This window comes from Bactrocera latifrons, unplaced genomic scaffold (genome assembly GCF_001853355.1).
Source record: "Bactrocera latifrons isolate USDA-ARS-PBARC rearing strain unplaced genomic scaffold, ASM185335v1 scaffold_0, whole genome shotgun sequence".
In the NCBI taxonomy this organism is placed as follows: Eukaryota; Metazoa; Arthropoda; class Insecta; order Diptera; family Tephritidae; genus Bactrocera; species Bactrocera latifrons.
This window is the reverse complement of record NW_017534406.1, coordinates 3,741,388-3,753,637: the sequence shown is the minus strand read 5'-3', so window position 1 is coordinate 3,753,637 and position 12,250 is coordinate 3,741,388. Positions and strand designations below refer to the sequence as shown.

Below are 12,250 nucleotides of genomic sequence, written 5' to 3'. Positions count from 1 at the left end.
ACTCATTTGCTCACAGTCAGTCAAATGGAGTTTTTCAATCGCGATCGGTCAGCGGTCAAATTGCGTGAGTTCGTGTCACGGGAAAAATAGTAAAAAACGTGTAAGAAATTATTAGTGAAAGTATTTTTAATCAAATTATTTTGTTTAATATAAAATCTAGAGTCAGAGTTATGCAAATTAAATGAAAAGTTAAATAAATTTAGTGAAAAGTTAAAATAATAGAAAAGTTCTAAGTGTCCGAGTAAAAGAAAAAAAAGTGCGTAAAAGTAAAAAAATGTGCGTAAAGTCAAATAAAATAGTGTGTGTGCATGGGTATTTTTGTTTCGATATATGTTTGCGTTTTTATTTGTTAATGGTGTTAATAATGAAGTGCCTGGAAATCGAATATTGCATATCAATCATAAATAGTGTTTTAGTGAATTAATTTCATTTTAAATATATTTCGTAAAATGTGTAAGTCAAGCGTTCGTTCTTTCGGTGTTCGTTTTTTCTATGTTCGCCTAACGTCGTTTTCTAATTAACCAACAACGTCGTTCGTATAACAARCAAACAAATAATATTTTTGCAGAAGAGTAATGAATTTGTTGCTCTAAAACTTAATGGTAAGTACAAATTACTTTTTGTTTTCTTTTATGGAAATTAAATCTATTTTAAGAATTCATGAAATAATGTGAATTCTAAAATAAACGCTTAAACTGCAAAAGAACGTATCTTCACAACAAACAAAAAAAAAAAAAAAAAAAAAAAAAAAAAAAAAAAAAAAAAAAAAAAAAAAAAAAAAAAAAAAAAAAAAAAAAAAAAAAACATATAAATGAGTGTTTTATTGCTCACTGCAATATATGACATATACTATTAAATTTTCAGTTTCCGTTGGCAGATATAACCAATACATAACCAATATATAACCATTTTATAACCAAATCTCAAATTTTGTTTTAATATTAGTAGTTTCTATTATATCGTTTTTCCTTCGACTGTAAACTTAAAAAAATTGATGTTACGTTTTTTTGCATTTTAGGTGACCGTTTGCAAATAGTTTCATTTTTTACTTCAAAACTTCTGAAAAATAGGAATAAAGTTTAAAAATTTTCTTAAAATAAATAAATTTTACTTTAATTAAATAAATTTTTGAAATTTTTCGTAAATAAATTGTTAGTGAAATTTTTGCCATAAAATAAATTGTTCACTGACTTCAAAAATTTGGGAAAAGTTGTATCTATTTATGCTTTAAGGGATTATATCCACTTGAAAGTAAAATTAGTATACTTTAATTAAGAAATTTAATCAAGCTTAAAAGTTAAAAATAAATCTATATAYTATAAGTAAGTAAGAGCTAAATTCGGGTGCAACCGAACATTTTATATTCTTGTAACTTGTACGAATCAAAGCCAGGAAATACTTTAAGGTGTAAAAGGTAAACCAGAGGATCGAAATCCAAGCAATTATGTACTTATATATAGTATATAGGGTAGTCGTATTTCAAATCAAACTTCAACAAAATTTTTTTTTGTATTTATAATGAACTATAATGAACCAAATATGTACCATTTTGGTTAACTACTCTTTGCCATTTTTCCACTACAGTCATTATTCCATCAGTGTAAAACTTTTCTGGTTAGTTGACGAAAAACTGCGACAAGTAATTCTCACAGGCTTCTCTTAAAGCCAACCTTACTCCATTAAGGGAGCTCTGCATTGACCGAAATAAATGGTAGTCCGATGGTGCTAGATCAGTGCTATATGGTGTATGCATCAAAACTTCCCAGTCAAGCTCTCCCAGTTTTTGCCGAGTCATCAAAGATGTGTGTCTTGTCTAGCGTTGTACTGATGGCAGACGAAGCGCTTTCTGTTGATCGGTGCTGACCGCTTTTTTCGACTGCTTGCTTCAAACTCATCAGTTGTTGACAGTAAAATATAGAATCAATCGTTCGACCAGTCTGGAGCAGCTCATAGCGATCTACTCCTATCTAATCCCACCAAACACCCAGCATAACTTTTCGAGACGGCAATCTTAGCTTTGCGAATACTTGTTGAGCTTCACCACGCTTGGACCATGATCTTTTCGCACATTTTTGTCATATTTGACACCCAGTCGCTTCATAAATGTTTCGATCTCATTTAATTTCAGCAATGAATCGCAGATGTTAATTCGGTTTTTGTATCCAGTCTTCTTTAAACGGTTGAAATCCGTTTGGTGATGAATGCTAAATTCCTTAGCGATGTTATGGTTGCTTATGTGACGGCCCAGGTAATTTTTTTTTCATAATTTCATTGACGTTTTCAACGAAAGGTCTACCAGAGCGAGCTACATCTTCCACATCGAAACTTTCAGAACGAAGACGAGCGAACCACTACACGAACTGATACAGCATCGTCTCCGTAAACTTTACAAATTTCATTGGTGACTTGCGTGGCATTCTTCTCTTTTTTCTATACAAATTTTCATTAGCTGTAACTTTTTTTCAACTTCTCCGAATTCAAGTTTTTTGTTTTATTAGACGAAGCTTAAAATCTCACCTTTCCAAACACTATATGGTATGACACAATGTGATGTTTAGCAATGGAGATATGTGACTGCAAGCACGTTTATTGAATACGAAAATACTTTTTCGACTACCCAAACTGTTTGACTACACAGCTAATCGCATTTATTGCTATGAGTTTTCGCTTTTGTTAAGATTACTACGAAGAGGTCGATTTTAGGGCCATTACCAACAGCAGCCATCGTGCAACAGTGCCAAACTCATTACATTGTGTTGGAAATAGTTATGATTTTACACCATGGCAACGCTTACTTGTAGTACCGTTATGCGCGGCAAGCGATATCCCCTAAAAAGTGAGCGTCTCACATTGCTACGAAATTCAATTGAATCGAATGAAGCAACTACTACCAACTGTGGATGATATGGTTACATCCGCTGGTAATTCGAAGAGCAGTAAAAATTGCCGTTAGAAAAGTTGGAGCAAATAAATAAAAAGCAGAAGGAGTTGAAAAGAAAGACACTTTTATGTTTACTATCTGCAATTTTACAAACCGAAAAGGCAAACGAGCTAAGAACAACAGTGAGCACACACACACACACACATATATATATGTACATATGTACATATGTATGCAAGCATTTGTTTGTGTATGTGTGTTTGGCATTTTTCCACAAGCAGCAAATATTCGCCGGAACAACAATGGTCGCTGGAACGAATGACACAGCACAGCGACATCGGCATCAACATTTTTATGATGCCACCAAGCATTGTTGAGTGCAACACTTTCATTCCGTTACATTCGTTGCAAATGCAACAGAAACCATTTCACTTTTTAAACTTTTCTCATTCTATTGCCAAGCAAGAAATACTAAAGTTTCACGTAAAAAAGTAAAAGCACCAAACAATAACAAAAACAAAGAAGAGCAAAAACAAAAAACAAAAAAAAAAAACAAAAAAGTGAATGAGTGTTGAAAAAAACACTGCGCTGATAACTTGCAGCGCGTTGAGCTGGCCAAGCGGCGGCCACGAAGAGCAAGCCACGAAGAGCAAGCGACCGACCGACCGACCGACCGACCGACCGACCGACCACCTCATTACCATCCTTGCGGCTGCGGCATTGACGACACTGACGGCACTGAATGTCATTGTCATTGCACGAGCACGACTGCGAGACCGACTGACAGCTAAGAGGAGTACGAGTGCGAGTGGGCATAGCGGCAGGATAAAGTGCATTGCCGGGCCGCGACGCCAACTAAAGCTGCGCCAATGCAATGCCGTGTAGTTAGGAAGCGGCTCCATTGTGGTAGGACAGTGCCAGAGGAAGCACGTTGGCTGAAGGGAGTAGGGTGGCGGCGCTACCAGTGGCAGTGCAGGCTGGGGTGGAGCATGAATGACTATGTAAAAACAAGAAAATGTGGCGCGTCATCAGCACTTAGCGCTGCCGTAATATAGACACGAACACACATACATATAGATATATATAATATGTACATATGTATATATATATTCAGCGCATCGTTGTGTAGGAAATGCGGGTTGCTGCAACCTTGCCGCTTGCTGTCGGCTGCATGTTGCATTTTGACATTTTGCGGCTGTAAAACAAAGACCGGAAGCAGAAGCGTAGCCGAGTAGACGAAAGAAGTTTGTGTAAAAATTACTTGCACTCGGGAGCGGTGATAAAAATCGCACTAGCGTGAATATAAAAATGCAAAGATTTTCGTTTTCGCTTTGCTGTTGTTGTTGTCACTTTACTTGCTGGCCAAAGTACTCTTCACTATTCTACACTGCTTGGTAAGAAAGCGGCGTAGCAGAAAATCCACAAAACAAAAAAAAAAAAAAAAAACGTGGCAAAGTGTGGCAGTGGCAAGTGTGAAAGAGAAAAATTATACATAAAGCGCTCGTAAATTCGGAGAAAAGTTGTGAAAATGCGCTTGTGCTTTTTCGTTTTTCGTGCATTTATATTCATGCGAATGAATGCAGTTGCAAGTTTCGCAAGTGCGTAGGCGGTGTAGGAGGTTGGCGGCAGGAAATACTATGCAACTTATGAAATGCGCGAGAATGTAAGCGATAAGGATTATGAATTGCGTAGATTTAGTAAAGTAGAATTAGGAAAATCGAAAAATTCTCAAAATGAAAATAAGAAGATATGTGAAGTAATACGAATTTGGGCTCTTGCCAATGGTCCGTAAAGTAAAAAACGAAACCAGAAAGGTCGAGCTAGTTTTGTTCAGCAATATACCAAGATTGTTAGAATGGCTTGACGAACTAGAGGTACTTGAGGTTAGCGGAATATAAAATTTACTCCATACTTAGACAGCGAAAATAGAAATAAAACGCCTGAACAAATTTGTGCGCATCTTCTATACACGAGATTTCATTATAAGTGTTTCTCTGACTTCCAGACCAACAGGGTGGAATGTTTTAAGATTATCGCTTTCAAAAGTTGACCGCGGTTACATCTCAGATGTGTCATCTATTGAGTCCAATTTTCGATGACTCGTTCGAGCATTTCGACTGGTAATTGGCGATTGACACGCGTAATATTTTCATTCAAGGCCTGTTTCAAAGCGCAATTGACTGCGTAGACTTTAAACTTTGCATATCCCCACAGGGAAAAGTCTAACGGTGTGATATCACATGATCTTGGTGCACAATCGACCGGCCCAAGAGGTGAAATTATCTGCTCACTGAAGTGTTCTCTCAATAAATGCATTGAATGATGAGATGTGTGGGAAGTAGTGTCGTTTTGTTGAAAGCAAATGTCGCCGAGATTACGAGGTTCAATTTCAGGCGTCAAATAGTCGGTTATCATGGCGCGGTAAAGATCGCCATTGAGGGTAACGTTCACACCGGTATAATTTTGGAATAAATTTGGCCCACAAACCCAGCGTTGTTTGTTGTTGTATTAAAGTGGTAACTGTTGAATATCTCCACGTTGGTCTTCGTCCCAAATGCGGCAATTTTGTTTCTTTTACATACTCATTGTGCCAGAAATTGGCCTTTTCGGTGAACAAAATTTGGGTCGGCAACGTCCGTTCTTCTTGAAACTTTTCGGTACTCCACAGAGCGAAGCCATGTCGCTTGAGAAGTTCGAGCGGCTTTAGTACTTGCACAAGCTGTATACGCTTTCAATTTAAGAATTTAATTTTTGTGGCGGGTGTCGCCACCAGACAATGACTAACTACAGCATTTCGATCACACAGGTAGCTCGTTCCATGGGGTTTTGATTTTCTTTACCATGCTTTTGTTTAGATCATCATATACACAAGGCATGGGCTTCCAAATTATAATCTCGTTTTTGGAGGTTAGCTGTACACCATTACTGGTGTCTTTCTTTCATTCACTATTTCATTGCACTCAATTCTCTTGTGACCTGGTAGGAGCGAAATTGCTTGCACTCTACTGTCCTGCTGCCCAGGACACATCTTCCCCATATGTGATGCAAGATTACAGCCTTGATTGCTGCTTAGCTGTCAACGTAGGTGTTGACTCTGGGTTTGCTTGCAGGTACATATGAGGCCAGCTCTGCGTCTTTTGCAATAGCAAATACCACAGCTTACTTTTGCAGTATACCCCCCGCATCAACTCCATCCTCCATTTTCAAGCCATCCGTTTAAATGTTTAAAGAATTGCGCGCAGCTAAAATACCTTTACGCCAACCGAGCTATACCCGAAGGTTCTATATGCACATTATATATGTAATTTCTCCTTTCTTTCTATATGTAAATTCTCTTGCAGCAAGTCTATAGATGACAGGTTTAGTACCTGTTCAAGAGACGCCGTTGGAGTTGTTCTTAAACTCCTCTGCACGCCTTCCACACAATAGTAGTGTAGCACAGAGGGCGAGAGCGCCAAGGTTGTTCCGTGCATCTGCCCAAACTCATATAAAAAGCATTGGTAGCCTTTCTCACACTTTCTTTCACATTGTGCTTCTACAGCAGTTTGTTGTCCAAGACAATTCCAAGGTAATTGGTGCGGTCCTTTAGTGGGAGTGTAGTTTACTATAAAATACAGAAGCCTGCACCAAGATCCTTTGAGTTATTGCAAAATATTTTGTTAGTATTATCAATTATTTTTAGTAGAATATAAGTGAATTTACAGTCAACTTACATAGGTAGTCAATGGAATAAAGTATGTTTTTTCTAAAATTGTTCAAATTTACTCAACAACAAGCGAAACCTTAAGCTATAAATATAAAGACGAATTAACTAATAATTTATATTATGTAAATTATATTTATTCGCCAATAAGCAAGTATTTTATAAAACAACTTCTTAGCTTTCTAGAAGTATAAATATGCACAGCATAGAAAATCTAGAAAAGTTTCGGTTTAAAGCTGCCTTACACAATATTTACTGTGCTTCTGCACATTTGCATATTCTAGCATTGTCATATTGGTGAAATACTCATCAGTTTCAGATTTACTCTTTTAACATTCACTATGACCTTCACCTTCGACCGCATACATTTTCGGCTATTCAAATTTATTTGCTGTTTATGGGTCTCTGGTGTGTTGTAATAAATCCACAATGCTAATAACAGCGTTTCAAATTTAACAGAGAGGTGTTAACAGTAGCAGATATTTAATGTTACGGCACATGGAATATTGACAAAGTTAATGACCTTTAAAACAGAAATCGTACGGTGAATTATGTACATGCGTATGTGCTTATATGAAACAAAAGACTTCAGCAGCAAACTGGAAATTTCCAATACGACTCAATTTTATTGCAGTCATATTAGTCATTCAAGACATTCCTACTACTTCAGAGGCATAAAATCACAGGCACTTTTGAGTTGTTACATTCATTAAAACCGACTGGCAGCATTGACGGAGTCCCTGAACAACCCGCAAACAAAACAGTGAACGGAATTTTCCACAGCCACCACCCACTCATATCGCTTACACCCCATTAAAACATGCTTACACATACATACATATTTACACAAAACGCCGAATCACATTAGCAAAGCATACAACGAAAAACAAACTAAACACGAACTACCACTGCAAAAGGAAGCCGGCAAAATATGGTAAACGCTATGCTCAAAAGAAAATGCAAAACAGCTGCTAAACTCAAATGCTTCCCACCACATCACTCGCAGCACGAATCAGCAAACAAACCGTACGCTCTTTACACGAAGTAACCTTACCATAGCGAAGTTGTGGTCGAAGGTATGATAAAAAAGAACAAATTCGGAATCAATGCTCGTAAAGAGAACCAAAATTTATGTTACACTCCCTTAATGTTAGGTGCAAGAAACAAATTTACATTGCCAGAGCGTGAGAGCGCGCAGAAAACGAGTTGTGCTGATGAAGAATGCGAATTGGGAACTTAACCAAAAACCAGTAACAAAGGCAAAGGCACCGAACAGAGGCGGGAAAAAAGGCAGAGCAAAGGAAGCCAAACACGTTTTTCTGGCCCTAACGAACACACGCGAGTATGCACGCCCCTACAAACATAAATATAGACATTCGCACACAGACGCATGTGATGTCGATGAGTATCGGGTTTTTTGAAGCGTCATTGTAACGCAAATGATATGCAGGCATATCAAAATATTTATATTTGTGGTATGTCTTTTATTTAAATGCAGAGCGAAGACAAAGCGACCAATTTTCAAAGAGCGCTGCACAGTGGTGTGGTTTTGAAGAAATTTCAATAATTTTTTTTTTTAACAATTTAATATGCGCTGTTGGAGTATATAATAATAATTCGGAATAGTGGGATTAAGTAATACCACTTAGTGCCGTCAGAAGAAGATTAGAAAATAGTTTAGTTTAGCCCAACAGCATCAGTAATTTAGAACTAAAATCTACAAAAATACTACAAATATTCAAAAATGATCACAACACTATTTATGTTTAAACATTTACTCATTTTCACCCAAAAACAAATGTTTAACATTACTCCTTTAATTATATTTTTAGGAAATACTCGTCCATCATTATGCTTGGTTCATAAACAGAGTGGTTCTAGGTAAGTTMAAAACATCTTTGAATGAATTATATTATATTATCTAAGTCGAATTGAAAAAAGTATAACAATTACACGTTTGGTTCTTCTCGCTTGCTAAAAAGCAAAGTGAATAATGTCGGATGTTTTACAAAATGGTTACCGGCTCTTTTTTTTTGACAGGTCACCGGGTACTTCATATACATACAATTCATTTCTATTATACAATGGGTGGTTCAGATAACTTATAATTAACTTAATGTTTACAAAAGTTACGTTCCAAATTTCTGAAAAATATAWTTTAAATATTAGATTATCTCTATGTTTTCAAATCAGTCGGAACACAAAAATTCAAATCAAATCAAACATATTCTTACCAAGAGCTTGAGTCATATTTTCAACAGAATTCACATGGTGACCCGGTTTGTGTATATTTCAACTGAAATTTAACTAAATGCAAAGATGCCGTAAATATTTTCTTTTCACTATACTATCTTCCAAAGTTTGTTAAAAATTTTCACTGTGATTGAAAATGATGTGCTGTATTTAGTCTGTATATCTGGTTTCGCTAAAATTTACGCAGTTCTTTTGAATCAAACCACACCATCTATTTCAGTCCAATAATAAGCGGCACATAATTCTATCTTAGGAGTTGGGTTCATTCATAGATTAGATTAGGTTAAATGGCTGATCTAGAGAGCTCACCTGGACTACTAATATGTTGTCCATTGTGAACCCATATAAAAGAAGAACTCCTGTGTTTGAACATATAAATTATCAAAAAGCTAAAACAAATTTGTACAAGATTTTGATTTCCACTCCGCTAATCCGGTATGATGTCTGAAGGTATGCGCTCTCAAGTGTTTAAGTCTTTTTCTCTTAAATGGGTTTCCACGTCTGGTAAGATTCCCAACCTTTCCAATAGCACAATGGCCTGTTAAAAGTAAAAAACTAGGGAGAAGCTAGCCGTACTGAGGGCAAATAGATCCCTATATGTTTTGCGATCGATCTTGGGCCAAAAGGCTTTTGCGACCGACCCGTCTTCATTCTACCGATATCAGTTCTAGGATGCCTTTCCCTGCTAGCTCGACATCTCGTCTCTTTCTGCAAAGGTAAAATTTTGTTTAAGGAAATAAATCAGAAAATATTGATATTAACCTATTAACCGCTTTTTCCCATAATGCTTAAGTTCTGTTCCCTTTTCAAGTTATCTTTCTGTTTTTTCTGGAAGTTTGAAATCCGGGTGATTATCTGTTTATCCGTCCGTGTAAGCTGCAACTGTAAAAATTAAATAAAACTTCGTATGAGGGTTCCTTAGTACAAAAAAGTACTAATTAGTAGATGTGCGTTATGTGACCACTGACACGCCCACAAAACAACATCGACCAAATACATATAAAGTGTGATAACTAAAGACTAAATTAAGATATAATAATATCGAACCACTATTACATATACATATATGAACTTTTACATTTGCCAATGTATCTTCACAAAAGTTGGCACGGATTATTTCCTAAGATGGTAATGTGAAATATGAAGAAATTGTTCAAATTGGCTTACTATAGAACATAGTTGGCATACAAACTGAACGATCGGAATCAAGTTCTTGTATAGATAACTTTTGCATTTGGCAAGATATATTCACGAAATTTGGTATGGAATATTTTCTAAAGCAACAATGTAATCTCCGAAGAAATTGTTCAGATCGGTTAACTATAGCATATGGCTGCCATACAAACTGAATGATCGGAATCAAATGCTTGCATGGGAAACTTCCTCATTTGACGATATATCTTCACCAAATTTGGTATGAATTATTGTTTATACAAATAATGTAATATCGGAAGAAATGGTTCAGATCGGTTCACTATAGCATATAGCTGCCATACAAACCGAACGATCGGAATCAAAGGCTTGTATGAAAAACTTTTGTATGCTTTGCAATAATAGGAAAATTATACTTCATATAACAAAGAATCTCTGGTAACCGAGTGTTTGTCTCAAACTATAAATATTTTACTATATTCCATCGTAATGTCGTCCCACAGTAACAGCACATTAAGTAGGAAAGTAATGCCTCAGCGCTTCTCTTTCACTGTTATTTCCGCTCTTAAAATGCGCCAGCAGCTACAAACCCACATATATACATACATATATTTGTGTGAGAGTATGTGCCGCGGTTATATTACATGTTCAAATTCTGTGTGTTTTAAAGAGTCAGCACGTTTGTGAGTTTGACATAGAAGCCAGCGAAGCCTTTGACTAAATGGGGGAGCTAAAGTCAAAGTCGACGACGATGATGACTCAGTAGTGGAGTGAGTTGAGGGTGTACCATGTTGTTTTTGTCAGTGCTGCTACTGGTAATAAAGTGTTGACGGTGGCGGCGTTCGTGCCGTGGACGAATGAAACAATGATGCCGACGCTGCTATAATTTCGTTTTAAAAACTAGCAAAGCAACAACACCACAACTAACTAACAACATTTTTTCCACCTTCGCGCAGCGCCACACACATACACCACAACCCAACCTTAACGCCACGACGCTGTTGACATTACTGTTGTTACTCTCTGTTATTGGTGTTGCGCATGTTTGTGCTCCTTTATGCTCCGAAACTCTTCCTGCATTTCAACGCCAGTGTGTATGTGTGCGCGCGTGTTGGTTTGTCAGTGCAAATATGTTTGCAGCAATAGTGGGGTTGTTTGGTTAATTCGCAAAACTTGCATTTCGTACGCCAACAGCGCCAGGCGACAGCCGACAATCGACGCAGCAGCAGCAGCAAGTCAGCGAGTCAACGGCGCGCTGGAGTCTTCTTGTGCACAGCACAGCACATCACAGGCAGTTCAGTTAGTGCAGTCAGTTCAGGCACAGACAAGTTTGCTCGGTCTCGGTCTCAATTGTCTGGTCAGTGTCAGTTTGGCAACGCTCGTAATAGGACGTGTGTTTTTGTGTGCGTCGGCATGGTCGGGCAACATCGTGCTCAAGCATAGCGTTGACTTTTTGATTTCGGTAAACAGAGATTTTTAGTTGATAAATTACAAGTTTTCGTTGTCGTGAGTGAAATTGACTTGACTTGAGTTATTCGTGGTTGGCAATAAAGCGTGTGTAGAAACTAAAATATAAACTTAATGCTACATTTGAATTGGTAGCAAGAAGCGAACGCCATTTGCCATTGAATTTAATTTACGCTGTGCCGACAGCAACAGCGACGTTGATGACGACAGCGGAGACGCAAGCGGCAAAAGTGTTGCACGGCAGCGGTGGCGAGCGTGTTGTAAAGTGAGTGCGCTTGCTAGTTGGCCAGCAGCGAGTAACAACATTTGAAAATACATTGAAACCGGTTTGTTTGCCTTTTGGTATTTTGTTGTGTGTATGTGTGCGCGTTTTTTTGTTTTTGCGGCTCAAAGCAGCCAGCAGCAGCACGGTGAGCTGTTTGAACGGTTTTGTGGAAATTTCGATGACTACACGCATATGTGTGTATGTGTGTGTCATATAACGAAAGAATGCAGTCATGAAAAAGCAAGCAGCATAACAACGCGAGTACCAGAAACAATTGCTGAAAAATTCCAATGTACAAAAACATGCCACAAAGGCTACTGCTTATATCAAATTTCATGGTGGAAAAATTTTGTGGCGCTATAAAAATCGCATATAAAAATTAAACGGTGAATAAAAACGTTGTTGGCAATTAAAACTTGAGCGGAAAATGTTTAAAGAAAACATTGTTTTTTGAATAAAAAAAAAAACAAAAAAATTCAAAAATAAAAAAAAATAATGAAAATAAAGAACAGTGAAATAGAATATAAAA

General features: G+C 37.1%; 1 protein-coding gene across 3 annotated transcripts in view; it reads left to right on the top strand.

Moving 5' to 3' along the window:
* The first annotated feature begins 235 nt into the window (after positions 1-235).
* LOC108974396 (putative uncharacterized protein DDB_G0291608) overlaps positions 236-12,250 on the top strand; it is a 244,796-nt gene continuing 232,781 nt past the window's right edge. For 2 of the 3 annotated variants that reach the window (XM_018942397.1, XM_018942228.1), the window contains exons 1-2: positions 236-602; positions 8,417-8,465. The gene's annotated coding sequence lies outside the window, so the exon portion shown is untranslated. Of the gene's footprint in view, positions 603-8,416; positions 8,466-11,246; positions 11,452-12,250 lie in introns of those variants that run through there. The other variant, XM_018942314.1, reaches the window with a different exon arrangement.